This window comes from Sapajus apella, unplaced genomic scaffold, assembly GCF_009761245.1.
Source record: "Sapajus apella isolate SASKATOON/1434 unplaced genomic scaffold, GSC_monkey_1.0 scaffold18, whole genome shotgun sequence".
Taxonomy (NCBI): domain Eukaryota; kingdom Metazoa; phylum Chordata; class Mammalia; order Primates; family Cebidae; genus Sapajus; species Sapajus apella.
In genome coordinates, this window is record NW_022436958.1 from 4,328,014 (window position 1) to 4,344,178 (window position 16,165).

The window sequence follows — 16,165 nt, forward strand, 5'->3', positions numbered from 1 at the left end:
AAAGCAGGAATATAAATTCTTGTCTATTTTGCCTGTTGCTGTACCTTCAGTTCCTAGAACAATATTTGGCACAAAGTAGGTGCTCAAAAAATATCAGTTATAGCAATAGCCTTTGCTGATAGTTGTCGGTGTCCAAGAAATATAGATGGCTGCAAAATGTTTAAAAGTAAAATGAACCTGGACTACCTTGGAGAAAGAATCTACCAGGTTTACAGAGCTACTGGGAAATGTCCTGTCCTGCACAAGAGTAATTTGTGCTTAGAGGAGTTTAGAGTGGACATGGAGCTGTAGGGGGAGGTATTCCATGGGTTTTGGGAGCAGCAGATGATGTCTTCTGGTCTAGAGTATCATGGTGTCTGCAAGGCTTCACTAATCTGGAAACAGAGCCAGCCATGAGGATTGCTGCTGGGACATTCTGTGACTACTGTGGATTATTTTTACTGCTCAATTCTCCAATACGCAAGGCACCTTACCCTGGCTCCACACTGGATTCCTGCCCACCACTAGATTTCTGATATCTGCTACAAGCAAAAAATGTGGTACCTCAAAATTCTTCAAATTCATATTTTAAATTTAAAAAATACAACATAATTAAAGCAGTTCTTTCCTTGCTTTTATCTTCCCTAACCCCAAACAAAATGCACTTTCCAGTCTTTTGACTATCAGTAAGCATCAGTGGCCAAGAAATCCCTACCCTGTGGAGTGTACCCAACATCCCGGTCACTGCTCCTGGCTCTGCTCCCAGGTACTCACTGGCCATATGTGGTACATGGCTTCTCCATCCTGAAGGTAATAAAAGGCTTTGAATATAATGGATTTCTTAGGTGACGACAGAAAATATGATATTTGCCTTCTTCGGGCTCTTCTGTGTGCATTTATCCTTGATTAGTACATCAGCTTTCTTTGTCCACTTATTTGTGTTTGTTTAATTATTTACCTGCATTCTTAAGTTTGGTTTTACTAAAATTTTAATTTTACTAGTTGATGCAGTTAAAAATCCTATGCTGTTTCCACCTATAAATGCAATAGGGAATACATCCTCTTGTTATATAATGAATACTTTCTGTATCCTAAATTTGTTGTATTTATTAACTCTTATTAGAAACTGAGGGTGAGTCCTATTTTATTTAGCAGCATGGTACCTGGAAACCCTGAGAGTAATTGGTGTGTATTTAAGGATAGGATGCAAGCATGCTTTTGCTGCAAATTACAAATATCTACGCTTAGTTTTTAGTGTCAAACTGCTCTGAAAATTCATAATCAAATCTTCATTGTCTCTTATATGTTCTTCTAAATTGCAAATTTACAGAGGGCAGTAATGGACGTCTTTGTTAAATAAGTATTTCTAAAGAGCCAGACCTCATTCCATGCATGTTGGCACTGAATAAACATTGATTTATAAAAACTATAAATTGGGAGATAATGATCTCCATTAATCACTGGGAAAGATTATGAGGAAATTATAGCTGCAGTTCTCATCGAAATACTGAATGGTATATTTGGATAGCTTTCGAATCATCAGTAGATCAGAGTTTGTGTATGTGCATGTGTTTGTGGGTGTGTGGGGGTGTTGTGTGTAGGGTGTGGAGTGTGTATGCTGTGTGCATGGCTGTGTGTGTGTGTGTGTGTGTGTGTGTGTGTGTGTTTGTGATTAATTCTATGCAAAATGAAGGGGAGGAAGAGAATTTTGGTTTTGAAAGTCGTGTCTGCTGCTAGAAAGATTTAGTAATCTTCTCTTCATAGCTTAGCTCTATTTCACTACCCCTGTAACCTTTTGAGCTGTCTGAAGCCCATAAAACCATATTTTTCTTTGTTGTAAAGATCTTATGCTTTCACTTTACTAACAGAAAGGAGAAAAAATTCAAATTCAAATGTAAAAGTGAAAATAGTTCTAAATTTTTGTTTTTTCAAAGACTATTCATATTTTGTATCCTCTAATTCTCATTTATGAAATGATATAGTTTGATATTTACTGATATTTAGGCTTTGAGAGGATTTTAGGAAGTACCTTAATTGTATTTCTGTTAAATACTAGCCTCATTATATGTTTCCTTAACTGTTATTAAATATGTTTCAGAATGATTCTCAAACAGAGAATCATAATAATAGTTAAATTTAAATGTAAATCTCTCCTTTAGTGACTTGGCAACATTCATAAAATCGCAAACCATGCAATAAGGAAAGGTTTTGCCATTGTTAAAACCAATATTTTCTCATGTTGTTTTAATGTAAAAACTTTTTTTAAACATTTAAATTGCAGTAGCATCCCTTTGGGAAAGATCTTAAATCTATTTTTTTTTTCATTTGAAAGAGAAGAAAATGATTACCCTGCAAGAGAATCCTTGACAAATAGAAGGCGACTACGTCACAGTAGTATTTATCTCAAATTCAACTGGATTTCACAGCAAAGAGACAAGTTGTTTTCCCACAAATAATAATTTCTGGGTTATTTCCGACACTAGGGTATGAAGTTAAGTGTGAAATGAACTGCAAATATATAAAGGTTAAAATATATATGTAAAGGTACAAAAAATCAATATTCATCTCTGGTCATGTTCCAAGGCTGCAAATATAAGCCATGAGAGGACAAAGAAAATTTAAGGGGTTGAAAGTGTAAATCCTAAAACATTTTAGTTATTGCTGATATTTTTTATTCTTTGGCATCTTAATACCAACTTACGCTTCAATACCAAAAATAACGAAGTAAGAAAACAGTAAGAAACGAAATCCTGTTAGATAGGTAGGAAATTTCTCTTAAGCACAACCCTGACTGTTTTATATACATTGGCAAAAACAATAATTACTGGGCATTACCTATGTTGAGGATGGCAGAAGAGATCATATTTGATAGCTATGAGAAAAACAGAGTGGTTGAGAACATTTGTAGAGGTTGACGGAAAATCACTTGGATCATTTGGCTGTATTTGAGGAACTAGAATCTTAGTAAGTCCTTATTATTAAGGCTGCCAATGAATATGCATCCATTACCAGGTGTTTGTTTCTTTAAGATGAAATCAAGTTTCAGAGTATGAAGAAAAGAAAAATTGTGGTATATACATACAATGGAATTTTATGAAGTCCCAAAATGAAATGAAGTATTGAAACTTGCTACAACATGAATAAATGTCCAAAACATTCTGCTAAGTGGAAGAAGACTGAAACAAGATGTCACATATTATATTATTCCATTTATACCTAGAATAGGTCGTTCCCTGGAAAGCAGGCTGATGTTTGGCAGGGGCTGCGGGGAGAGGAAAAGAGAGAAGGATTGCTCAATGGGCACAGGTTTTCTTTTTCAGTTATGTTTTGGAACTTGATAGAAGTGGCGGTTGCAAAACATTGTTGATTCAATACTAAATGTCATTGAATTGTTCACTTTAAAATGATTAATTTTATTTATATGAATGTCGCTTTAATTTAAAAAAAAAAAATATCTGGCTCCAAGAGTTTTGCTCTAAATGCAGCCTCAACTTCAGGCTGGAAATAACCCCATGCCTCCTTTGTGTTGCTTGATGTTAAAATAGCATGTTTTTCTTGGCATTGCTCTCTTTCTCTTTTCTGCTTCCTAATCAACATGTCCAACTTGCACAGAAAGGTCTCCTTTCTGTTGAAAGAAAAAACTAACAGTTTATATTATTTTAAGAACATTGTAAAAACCAAGTTGAAGTCCAAATTAAATGCATTCTACATTCTTCCCATTACTCTCTTATGCGTAAGACTAAAATAAAATGCGTAACAATGAGTAGCCAGGAAGCGTAGAGGGAGGACACACATGTATGAAGCAGCTCTTACTTAGTAACTTTTAAAAATGTTAAGTGGAGGACGTAGGATGTTAACCATATGCGGTACAAGGCGGATTCTTCTGGCTAAGGGGGAAAGATGGAAAGGATTTATAGGCTGCCAGAAAGCAGGTAAAAATTCTGCTTGAAATGAGCTCTTTCATGGCATAGTAAAAATTTGTTTCTTAGGAAAAAAGCATTTAAACTTTCAAAGTTTAGTATCAACTCTGGTACTAAATAGCTAATGTCATTGTTTCCTTATTTCGTTTCAGATTTTCAAATTTATTATTAGCAAATTTAGAGTATTTCCTTATAATTTTCATTATGATATTTTAAAATCATAGTACAGAAAAGCATAGAAAATTATATGGTGAATACTCATATACCCCCCGATCCTGGTGCCAAATCTTAATCATTTTTTCTGTATTTGTTTTAGATTTTAAAAAATAAAAATGTAAAATACCCTTTCTACCTTTGTGTACCTATCTCTAACTGCATTATTTTCTCCTTCGCCAGACGTAATTGCTCTCTTGAAATTGTTAATATTCCCACAGACACTTAAATATTTTTACTTCAATATTTATGTCTCCATCATAATCCATGGTTTGTTGTCATTGTTTAACCCTCAGAAGCAGACACCTCACATCATGACATCATCGTGATTTGTCCACGTAAATCATTTACTTGTTTTCATATTGTACGTATGTATTTATTCATTTATTCATGCCTTTTTAGCCGACTGCTCCCTACTTCCAGTGAAAACTGACTCTGATGGACTTCCTGTGCATCCTTTGCTCTTGGAGAGCACAACCATTTTTATGATTAAAGAAGATTGTTTATATGAGTTCCCTTTTCATTTTTTTTCCTGTTCCTTGTTCTTTGTTATAATTTATATTCCAAAATAAACTCTCAAAGCAATTTTCTAGAAAAACAGTTGAGGATAGTAGGGGAAGGCCTATTTTTAGGGACAGAAGACCTGTGTGGGATATGAGATTAGGGGAAACTAGGTGCTTCTTTGTTATTAGCAAAAATAATATTAAATGGCCTATAAAACCACTCTTTGCAATATTACAGTTTGAATAAAATTGCAATCACGGAAACAGGTAAATCATGTGTAAGAAAGCTCTATTCCCATTTTAGTGTGGGAAACCAATTCTCCCATGCTGTATAATTCTATTTTAGGGTCCTACCCATAGCTTGTAAATATGAATGTGCTAGGAAACAACTTCACAGAGTGAGATGAGTGTTTGAAGTTCCTGGGTTTACAGACAGCTTATGTTTATAAAGTTTGTTCATAAGCAAGCTTTTCAAAACTAAGCATGAATTTTCCTATACAGAGAATGTTTAGTAACTATGAGTATATCCATAGGCTAATTCAGGGAACTTAGAAAGCCTTTGGTAACTGAGAAACAATAGTATTACTAATGTAATTAGGACTATATCAAAGAATGCTTGCCAATGCTTATTGAGAATGGAATGTGGGGTTGGTGGATTACTTTCCTTTCTTTTCCTTCTTGCTGTCTTTCTTCCTTGCCATGGTTTAGTCTTTGGTAATATGAAATGCCATGATCCTGAAATTGCTTCCCTTTTTCTAATTTCCCAGCTTCACTTTCCTGCAGCCATCTCTCTTGCCTCAGCAACAGTGGCCAGTGTCACTGGGTATGTTCTGCACTCTCTGTCTCAACTTACATCTCTATCCGCCATTAAACACCATATTTGCAAGTCAATAAGTACTTCGAATAGTTTCTCTAATGCCAAATCAAGGTCCACTCTTTGTGTTTTATATGACAGTGTCGTTAAATTATGGCATCTTCCAATTGCCTATATTGCGCAACCAATTGGTAAGAGTAATACTATTTCTACCTTAAAAAAATATGTGCCAAATTCAGGATTTTCATCTCCTCAACCATTCCTTGTATATATCCTTGCCCTCCAGTAGCTCAATTCTGCATATAATAGCTAAATAATCCATTTAAAAGGTTAATGGGACCTCATCACAACTTTAATCAAAATCTTTCTTCTTCCTATCACAGTTAGAGCAAAATTCAAAGCCTTTATGATCTGACCTGTATCTTCCTCTCCCAACACCTATCTCCGCCTTCCCCTGCTTACTCCACCAAAGCTCCAGTGTTCTTCAGAACTCAGTGCCCTTGTAGGACCTTTGCCTCTGTTGCTGTCTCTTCTAGAATGTTCTTTCTCTTATGTTTGCATGGTTCCATCCTTCACTTAGTTTATTCCTCTGCCAAAATTTTATCTTCTCACACAAGTCTTTCCCTGGCACCAAACAGCATGTTCTTTCTTCACCGCTCTCTATTGCCCTACATTGCTTAGTGTTTTAGATGGCATATATTATTGACAATAAAATTTTATTTATTATTAGTTAATTTGCTAGAAAAGGAAAAATAGCTTATCTTCTTCACTATCCTAGCAATGACACATAGAATCTGTGCCTGGAATATAGAAGGCAACAGTAAATGTCCATTGAAGAAGTGAATGAATCCATTTAGGTAAAACTACTTTATTAGTATTAAAGGCAAACAATATGTTGCACAAGAATATCCTGGGAATTTAAATAAGTTTATTGTTTAAGATGTAGCACAGCAACAACAAAATGTATAACAGAGAAAGTAGTAATGGTTAAGAGAAAAAAACTTGCCAAACAAAAAGCAAAACGAAGATAGAATATTTTTTATGTAGGATGAATAACAAAAACGAAATAAAACTTAAAATGGAATTATATAAATGTGGATGGTAAGGGAAGTTAATGATGAATGCCCAACAAAGAATTTAAGTAATCATTAAGTTTTTAATGCTGAGACACTATTTTCATAAAACACCAAGATATAATGAAAAACTACAGTTCATAAGAAAGGTTTGTTCATAGAAACTAAAAAAGTTTTCTTATTTTTTCTTTTATGGAATGGAGTGAATATTTACAGGACCTATCTACATATGTTTCATATGTATTTACTGAACACCTAGGAGTTATTGAAAGTCATCATGGGAAACACAAATGCCTAACAGAATCACTGTTCTCGAGAAATGTAAAAGCTAATAAACTATAATCTATAAGTTGTATTGTTTGCCACAAAGATTAAGTTATACATAAATGTTTAGTAAGTAAAATATTTAAATAAATAATGCAATCAAAGTTTTATAATTTATGAGAGTCACCAGAGTATAGTTTCAGAGTCAGATTACCAGGGTTCAAATCATCCAGGTCTCACAGCCATTGTCCTCTCTTCTCTAAGCTCCAGTGTCCTCTTCTATTAATAGATGACTGAATATAATCATTTATATACATTACCTAACACTGCACCTAGCACATAGGTGGTGCTCCATAAATATCATTGCCTTCTAACATGAGCTACCTGTAATAATAATTCAATCTTCCAACTGCTCTTTCAGTACGAATTTGTACTTGGTTTGTGCTGGAAAATACTGTTTTCCTGAGTGTAGAGGAATATTATATATAAGGAATATTAAAACTCATCTCTAGTCATGCCAGGGTGATTTTTTTCCCCTTTTCTATCCTGGTGAACTGAGGAATAACAACATAATCAAAGGAAATATTCTATGCAAAGACCATTTTACAACCTGTCATTAGGCACAACTACCCAGGTTATAGTTATTGAAGTACACATTGCTCAGACTATCTATTTTTCCCTCATGCTATCATTATCCTCTAATAATAGAATTTAGAAGACATTTTAAGAGGCCAATAAAAAGCAAGTTCCTTTGAGGGAATTCGTGAATTTCCTTTTAAAAAACTTCATTAGCAATGAGAAGCCTACCATTGACCATGATGTTAATGGTGACTATTTTGTTCATCAACATGTTTATAATTCATATAGCAACTAATGATTATAAAGCATCTGATGATGGCAAGCAATTATAATAATTATGGACTTTCTTTTATGTGCAGAACAGCACTTGGGCTATGTAACAATAAAATAGGGCTGTAATTTAAAGTAATATTTCACATTTTTCTGCCATCGAGGATTGCACTTCCGATTTTTAAAAAGTGCACAAGATTCCTTTCTATTGGGTTGATTTTAAATGTGTCTGCCCTATCACATGTATGCTATTCTAATGATCATTTCAAGTAAAAAAATAATCGGTTAAGCCTCAAAAGAAAGATGTATTTTTACCTGTAAACAGCAATATTGAAGCTTGAACAGGCTGCAATCAAATCCGAACCACTGAAAGATACATAAAGAACAACGTTTACATAGAGAAGATTAGAGTGTTTTCTAGATAGTATTTTGTCATTTCTACATCACCTAATTGAAGTGGTGTTTTACAAATAATGTATAAATAAAGGAATTTGTAGAGAAAACAGGGAAACTACATACACACATGATAAACTTATGCTATGTTTGGTCATGAATGAGTTACAGAAGCATAGCTTCTAGGTCACTTACTAATGTTTTCATTTTTAACCACAGATCTTTCTTCATAGTTAATCATATCTTTCCAGACAGCTAATGCTAACTCTTGTACTACAGGACCACATTCTTTTTTTTTTTTTTTTTTTTTTTTTTTTTTAGAGTTTTTTTTTTTTTTCTTCCCCCGGAGGGGGGGTACCGGGCGTGGCTCACCGCAACCTCCGCCTCCTGGGTTCAGGCAATTCTCCTGCCTCAGCCTCCTGAGTAGCTGGGATTACAGGCACGCACCACCATGCCCAGCTAATTTTTTGTATTTTTAGTAGAGACGGGGTTTCACCATGTTGACCAGGATGGACTCGATCTCTTGACCACGTGATCCAGCCGCCTCGGCCTCCCAAAGTGCTGGGATTACAGGCTTGAGCCACCGCGCCCGGCCTTCAGGACCACATTCTTAATGTCATCTAAGTTATTTTCTTTGTTTTTGACTTCAGATGCTTTACTTTTTATTCCAAGGATTATTTTTACTTTAAAAATGCTCTAAAATTATTTCTGCATATTTTAATGTATAGAGAGTAGAATGAAAGTGCTTCCCACCTTTAACAGCAGAAGTCCCCTTCTGCAGGATCTACCACCTTGAAGAAACTCTATTAGTCCCAGACTGCTGTCCTTGATAGCTCGTGTTCACTCTGGCCTCTATATTGTCTTTTTTTAATTCTCCAAAGCAAATATTTTCACTTGATAGCACTGAGTTGTGTTATATCTATCACTGCATTTTAATAACTTTATGTAAACAAGTTTCAAATGAACAGATTTCCAAAGAAGAGTGCTAGGCTGGGTGTGGTGGCTCAAGTCTGTAATCCCACCACTTTGGGAGGCCAAGGTGGGCAGATCACATGATATAAGGAGTTCAAGACCAACCTGGCCTACATGGTGAATCCCTACCTCTAGTAAAAATGTAAAAACTAGCGTGGAGCATGTCTGTAATTCCAGTTATTTGGGAGGCTGAGGCAGCAGGATCACTTGCACTCTGGAGGTGGAGGTTGCAGTGAGCTGAGTTGGCATCACTGCACTCCAGCCTGGGCTACAGAGTGAGACTCTGTCTCAAGAAAAGAAAGAGTGCTAGTGACAGCTAAATCAAAAGTTTGTTGGGAGTGCAGAGAAAAAAGGAGAAAGGCGAGAGGAGCTGGCATGGCAGGTTCTGAGGGGACAGCAACATAGCTGCTAATACCTTCATTGCAGAAATGTGTAATGTTTGGGAAAATATCTACGTTTTTAGTAGAAGTTACACCCAGGGCTGTTCCAAGGCCTGAGCCACCAGCTGATGTCCAACACCCTCTCCACTGTGACCCGGGGTAACAACAAGAAGGTTTTCCCTGCAGATGAGCTAGAGTAGGTTTCCAACAAGGCTGATATGAATACTTCCCTGAAGAAAGTTGTGAAGGAGACCTCCTACAAATGGTGATGCAGTGCGTGTCCCGCATGTTGGCCCACCCCCTGCGTGTCTTCTTAATGCGATGGTCCAGTTTGCGGGATGGGGGGGCAAGTACAGTGGTGTGCTGAGATCCTCTGGGAAGATTTCCAGAGGAAGGCCTGCTGGGATTCTTTGTTGGAGTAATCCCTCACCTCCTGGGTGATGTGATTTTCTTGTGGGGCTATAACCTGCCGGCCCACTTCCTCCACCTGGTGGATGACAGCCTCAGCCAGGCCCTGACCATCCGGAGCTGCACCAAGCTTGTGATGGGGATCACAGTGAGCATGCTGACCTACCACTTCTTGCTAGTCAGTGACCTCATGGCTGTGAACAACTGCGGGCTGCAGGCTGAGCTCCCTGCTTACTCTCTGGTGTTCAGATCCTGGATTCACTGCTGGAAGTACCTGAGTGTGCAGTGCCAGCTCTTCTGAGGCTCCAGCCTGCTTTCCCGTCAGGTGTGATCAGGATCATGCTTCACCCTGGAGTGACCTGAATAATCTAAAAAACACAGTCTCAACCTGGCCACGGTGGGTGAGGCCTGACCGTCTTAAGACCTCTGCAAGACGACTCCAACCCAACAACAACCAGATGTGCCCCAGCCCATCGGGCTTCAGTTTCCTTATTTGCCATGTGTCTGTCCAGATGTGGGGTAGGGCGGGGGTGGGGCTGTACCCAGTGGATTGGGTCACCTGCCAGACCTGAGGAAGGTGAGGCAAGGTGGGGAGTTGGCAGAATCCCACACCTTACAGATTTGCTGAGTGTCTTATGCAGAGGGCCAGATAATGGCTTGTGGGGGGCCCAGATTGGATGGGGAAAGGGTAATGGGTTCAGACCCCACCGTGTCTACCCTTCCAGTCAGCCCAGTGCCCATCCTGCAGCTTAGCTGGGAGCATCATTCTGCTGCTTTGTAAAAGGGTGGATCCCCTGGTGCATGATCACCATCATGTCTAGGCCTATGCTAGGAGGTGAATGTCAGGCTCTGCCTGCGTTTTTCTTAACACTAATGACATGAGGGCAGCACCTGCATCTGAATGGGAAATCATGTGACTACTTAGAATGTGTCCTCCTCATCTAATGCTCATGTTTAATGGTGATGCCTCGTGTACAGGATCTGGTTACCTGTGCAGTTGTGAACACTCAGAGGTTGGGCAGGTCATTGTCTCTAGTCCTACCCAGTTTTAAAGTTCATGGTAAGATTTGACCCCATCTCCCACAAATAAATGTAATGGTGGTGAACAACAACAACAAAAAAAGCGATCTACTTCTTTTTTTTTTTTTTCGGGTTAGAGTTTAGAGAGTAGAGAAATTCTTCCTCAAGTAAAGTTGGCATTTAGCATGTCCCTCATCCATGGTAAGGTATCATCTCTTTGATAAGAAAAGCCATTTTTCTGTGAGACATTTAATTAGAGGAGTCATTTTTCTCTAAACTCTTAAGTTTGGCATTTCCTTGTATGAGACTAGGCAAGGTCAAGAGTATTGATTTTAATTGACTTATGAAGTTTTTCAATAACCGCGAAGCCTGATATATTTTGGTTAATACAACTAGAGGGAAAAAAAATAACATATAGTTTAGGAGCAAATCCATATTTATTTATGTTTCTGTGAGACCAAGATATTTACCTATATTTCCTAAGAGTGTATGCTGAACTATTTTAAGGTGAAGTACAAGTTGTATTAAGAAAGGAACAGGTAAAATGTCTAGCATTTAATTGGCTGAATACATTTAATTTCACATTAAATGCCTCTTCATTACCCAACCTCTTTCAGATCCCTGAATGTTAATGCTCACTGAAAATACAAACACAAATATTTATTTTTTGTTTTCTTTGGATCAAGGAGAAAATCTCTAAAGGGCATTTCAAATGCATTTCATATTCAAAAATAATGTTGGATGTGACCTTAAGAAATGCCTCAATCCGTGGTTTTCTTTGTGTTTATTTATTCCCATTTACTACTCATGATGCTGCTAGTTTTCCTGGTTTTAGTATACCCAACAAGTACAGTTCAGAAGAATGTACATGCCATGTATGTATTATATGTATATATACACATAAATGTGTATATGCATATATAACATACAGGATTATATCATTTCTTAGAAATTTTTATAAATATAATAAACTAATTTCAATATTTAATCTTAACCTTTACATTTTCCCTTAGGAAGATTTTTAATCTACTAATTCTATAATGATAGTAGACTTACTTTTTATATTCGTGATATGTTAATACTCAGTGTAAAGTGCAGTTAAACCATGGGGCCCAGAAAGTCTATATAATCTGGTCATAGACCAATTCTTTCTCAATTCTTCCACCTCTTTCATTTTCTCACTCCATCCCAGGCATGTGGGCCTTCTGTGCTTCCTCAATAGACAGGCACACCTCCAGCCTTGCCTTTTCATTTCCTATCACTAAACCTGGAGCATCCAATCCCCACTTCCTTATTCTCTACATATGTTCACATGACTCATAGCCTAACTGGATTCAAATCTCTTTTCAAATGTCATTTCCCCATAGAGGCCTTCCCTGGCCACTTTATTTAATATAACTCCGCACCCTCATTAGTACTTTTATACTATGCTATGTCTTTCTTCCTAGTTTATGGGCTTTCTTCCTTATTCTTTCTATGGCAGGAGAACATAGACAAATATGTTTTGTTTGGTGCTGTATCTGCAGCAATGAGAATGGTACTTGTAAAGTTATTGCTGATGTAAAATGAGGAAACTGAGGCAAGTATGAGAAAATGAAAAGCTAATTTATTTAGCTTCTGGGCGAGGTTTTATAGTCCAGGAAGGGGCTAAAGAAGTTGGCCTGGCTGTTTAGGGCATGGGGTTTTATGGGGAGGGAAGGCGATTGATTGGCTATTGGGGAAACAAAGCAAAGGCAATTTTATCGGCTGTTAGGAAGCAGGAAGTACCTGGAACTAGTTGTCATTGGTAAGCCGGCAGGACTTTGGGTGAGTGGGCCTTGATTGACTGTTGGGTACACAAAGTGAAGCCAATCTTATTGGCTATTAAGAAGCAGGAAATACCTGGAGCTAGTGGTCATGGGTAGGCAGGCGGCACCTTGGGTAAGCAGGCCTTCCAGGGCATACAGAGCAGACTGCTACCTGGCAGGGGCTGATGGGGCTTCTTTAAAAAATTTTCCTGCAGGGTTTATTAACAGCAGGCTGGGGGTTGAATGCATAATTTAGTGCTGAATGTGGGCTTGGGTCTGGTATGTGGAGGCGGGTGCAGGGAAGCCCTGCGGCAAGGCCAGGTAAGGAGCTCGGGTGATGAAGTAGTTATCAGACATGGAGAGAGATGGATGTGTCTGTTTAACCCTCTGTGAGGCAGCCGGCCTTACAGTACTCACAGGTGTGTATGTTCAGTAAATACTATACTGAGTAGAAATAGGCTGATCACTCAGGTGCTAAGCCCTTTAATACTTTACATTAGTTCATTGAAAGCTCTGGGACTCTAGTTGTTGGTATTAACCCATAAGGGAGGAGCAAGATGCAGTAGGGTGACCTGCTGATGACTCAGGTAAATGTGTAACCACTTGTTATCTCATCCTTTAGTAGAAGGCTTCTTTCTGAAATAGCAGAGGAACACTAAGGAAACAGGGGAAGTTGGAAGGAGAAAATGGAGGATTACTGAACACATGAGGTCAACCACCACCATCAAAGGAGAGAAAAGAGCCAGCTCAAAAGTCATTAAATGTACCAGGTTGTATATAGAGACCAAAAATTGCCTTCTCTACTATTGGGACATACAATCCCTACTCAAGATCACTGAAATGTTTCCAGATGGTTGGTACAAGTACGATCATTTGGCTCTAGGGATATTTCTTGAGTCCTCCTCCATATCCAACATTTAAATATCAGCCAAAGAACACATTTACATACACTGAATGTATGTTTTGTCAGAAAGGTGGAGGCGAAATGTTCTAAAACAAAACGGACTACAACGTAAGAACAGAAGGCAATGTCTACACACAGTTTTGAAGAGGTGTGACAGTACTTAATCCTGTACAGCAAAAAAAGGAGAAACTCTGGCCAAAACCCCTCTTCCTTAATGCGGGAATGTCCTTCCTTCCGTTCTGATGGCTTATACTCATTTCTAAAGCTTCCAAAACTGTTTTCAGCAGTTAAAAGATGGTGTATGAAAATTTGTATTGGTAAAAAGTATGAGAGAAGTGTCTAACCATTTCCACATAGCACCCTTTCAGATAAAGTTCTTTTCTAGTATGCAGCATTTTCAAAATGCGTTAGCAGTTAGCAGAGGGCTATTTCCAAGTTCACAGTGTCCACCGCTCCTTCCCAGGAATCTATATAACCTTTGTTATTTAGTCCGAGTCTACACCCCATGTTCTCCCTTGCACTCACCAGCATTTTTTTCCCATACTTTAGAGAGTAAGCTCTTTAATGTTTTTGCCAAATAAGAGAAACTTTGGTGGAAATTTATAACACAGTGGTTTTAAGTGGTGATAAAAAGCAATAGAAGTTTGTGGGAGTTAATGCAGACAAAAATAAAATAATTGGAAAACTAGCCTTTAAAAAATAGTTATGTTACTAATGCGGATGAGAGGCTAGAACTCCCATCACACAATGCTATAGGAAGAATCTAGTTAGAGAGCTACAGGTGGGAACCTGGACCATGGTGTTCCAATCAGCACTGTATCTACTCACATCACCAGGAATAAATTCTAATGTATTTCCTACTTCTGTGCATTATTTCCCCAGGAACAGTTCCAAATGGGAACTAACCACCCCTCTTTCTCTAGTTTGGTTACTGGGATAAAGAAGAGAAAGTGTCTAAGAAGGGTTGGTTTAATATTAAGTGGGCGGACTCTTCTTACCAAGACACACATACATAAGAAAGGAGTTCAGTTGCTTGGTAGTCAACAAAATGACAAAAATTGTCTACAGACATCATCAAGAACTCTTCTAAGAGAGTGGACGGATTCTTGGGGAAAGGTGGGTGGCAGCATGGAGGCATGCCTGCCTTCTGAGCCCACACAACTTCAGTAGCCCTGTCAATGACTACAGATCTTTGCTGGGCAAAGAATAGTATGGGGAACTGACAGCATTTGGAGTCATCTAGAGCTGAGTCAATAGGCCATGGCACTGATTCTAGGAAATTGGGCAAAATATGTGAAAAATTATAGGTAATTCTGGACTAGTAAATGGAGAGAGAGAGAGAGAGAAAGAAAAAAGTTAGAAAGTTTGTTCTATACTATTCCAAAAGAAAGGCAGATTTGAACTGAAACCAAAGTGATAGTACTTTATGATGTGTTCATATGACATCTGGTATAGGACTCATCTAAGACCCACGTTCTATTATTGAATAAGCTCAGAAAATATCCATGAGTCTGAAACTGCTAGGATGGTGGAGGTTCCAAATTTTTTCTCTAACTACAAATGTGAAACCAGGAATATATTATCCCAAATGCCACTAAAATTGCCTTGAGGATTAATTTATATCTTGAGGTATGTCTCTATCCCTGAGAAGACAGAATCAGAGAATTGAGCTTTTGAAACTAATGTCCATAGTTTGATGTTTTTAAAACCCAATGCTAATGAACTTTTAATGCAGATTTTATCTGTTTATTCTACTTATTGTAAGTGGTCATTATCATTTGCTAGATAATGTGTTTTTTATTCAGGAAGTAGAGATTCAGAATATGTCTTTTGGATTCTCGGATTATCAGCAGATAGCTTAATCACATTCTTACAATAATTTTGTACACTGACTCTTAAATTGATAATAGGCTGTTGTGTCCACAAAATAGATTCCTTTAAAAAAATTCTGTTTTGTTCTGAATAAAACAATAGGTCTAAATTAATAATAAATTTATATAAATCAATAAATGACAACTTCCTCAAGTGTAATAACTCATTCTATGCATTTGGTAGATAAATATAATCAATCTTTGAAACTGGGGGTCATATTTTTGATAGTTTACTTCTCTAGGATAACATTGGATCTATCGGGATTATTTAAACATATAAAAGGACTTCAAAGAGTTTATGAAAAAATACAATTAAAAGACTTTAAATAAAAAAAGACTTTATTTCTCAATTGAGCTCCATCAAGATCAAGACATTTTTGTAAATTATGCTATCAACCGTTTAGCTCATCCCTAAAGAACTAAGAATCCTGGGAATTCAACCTTGTCAATGTAGTCCTTTTTTACATCATTAACTGAAGAAAAATGGGTTCCCTGTAAGATTTTTTTAAGATTAGAAAAGAAATGCCAGATACACGCGAAGGGGAGGAAGGCAGTAAATCATGCTGCCATGTGTGTACCTATGCAGCAATTTTGCATGATCTTCACATGTACCCCAAAATCTAAAATGCAATAAAAAATTAGAAAACAAAGAGAAATTAGAAGGAGCCAAATCAGGTGTAAGGTGAATGCCTAATGATTGCAAAATTGTCCTTGTTTTGTGAGGTCAATGAGCAGGAGAACTGCTGTGCCGAAGGAGGGATTTTTGGTGATGCTTTCCTGGGCATTTTTATGCTAAACTTTTGGCTCACTTTCTA

At 37.5% G+C, this 16,165-nt stretch overlaps 1 pseudogene; it reads left to right on the plus strand.

Annotated features, from left to right (window-relative positions):
- Positions 1-9,392: 9,392 nt before the first annotated feature.
- LOC116556969 lies at positions 9,393-10,150 on the plus strand (annotated as a pseudogene).
- The last annotated feature ends 6,015 nt before the right edge of the window (positions 10,151-16,165 follow it).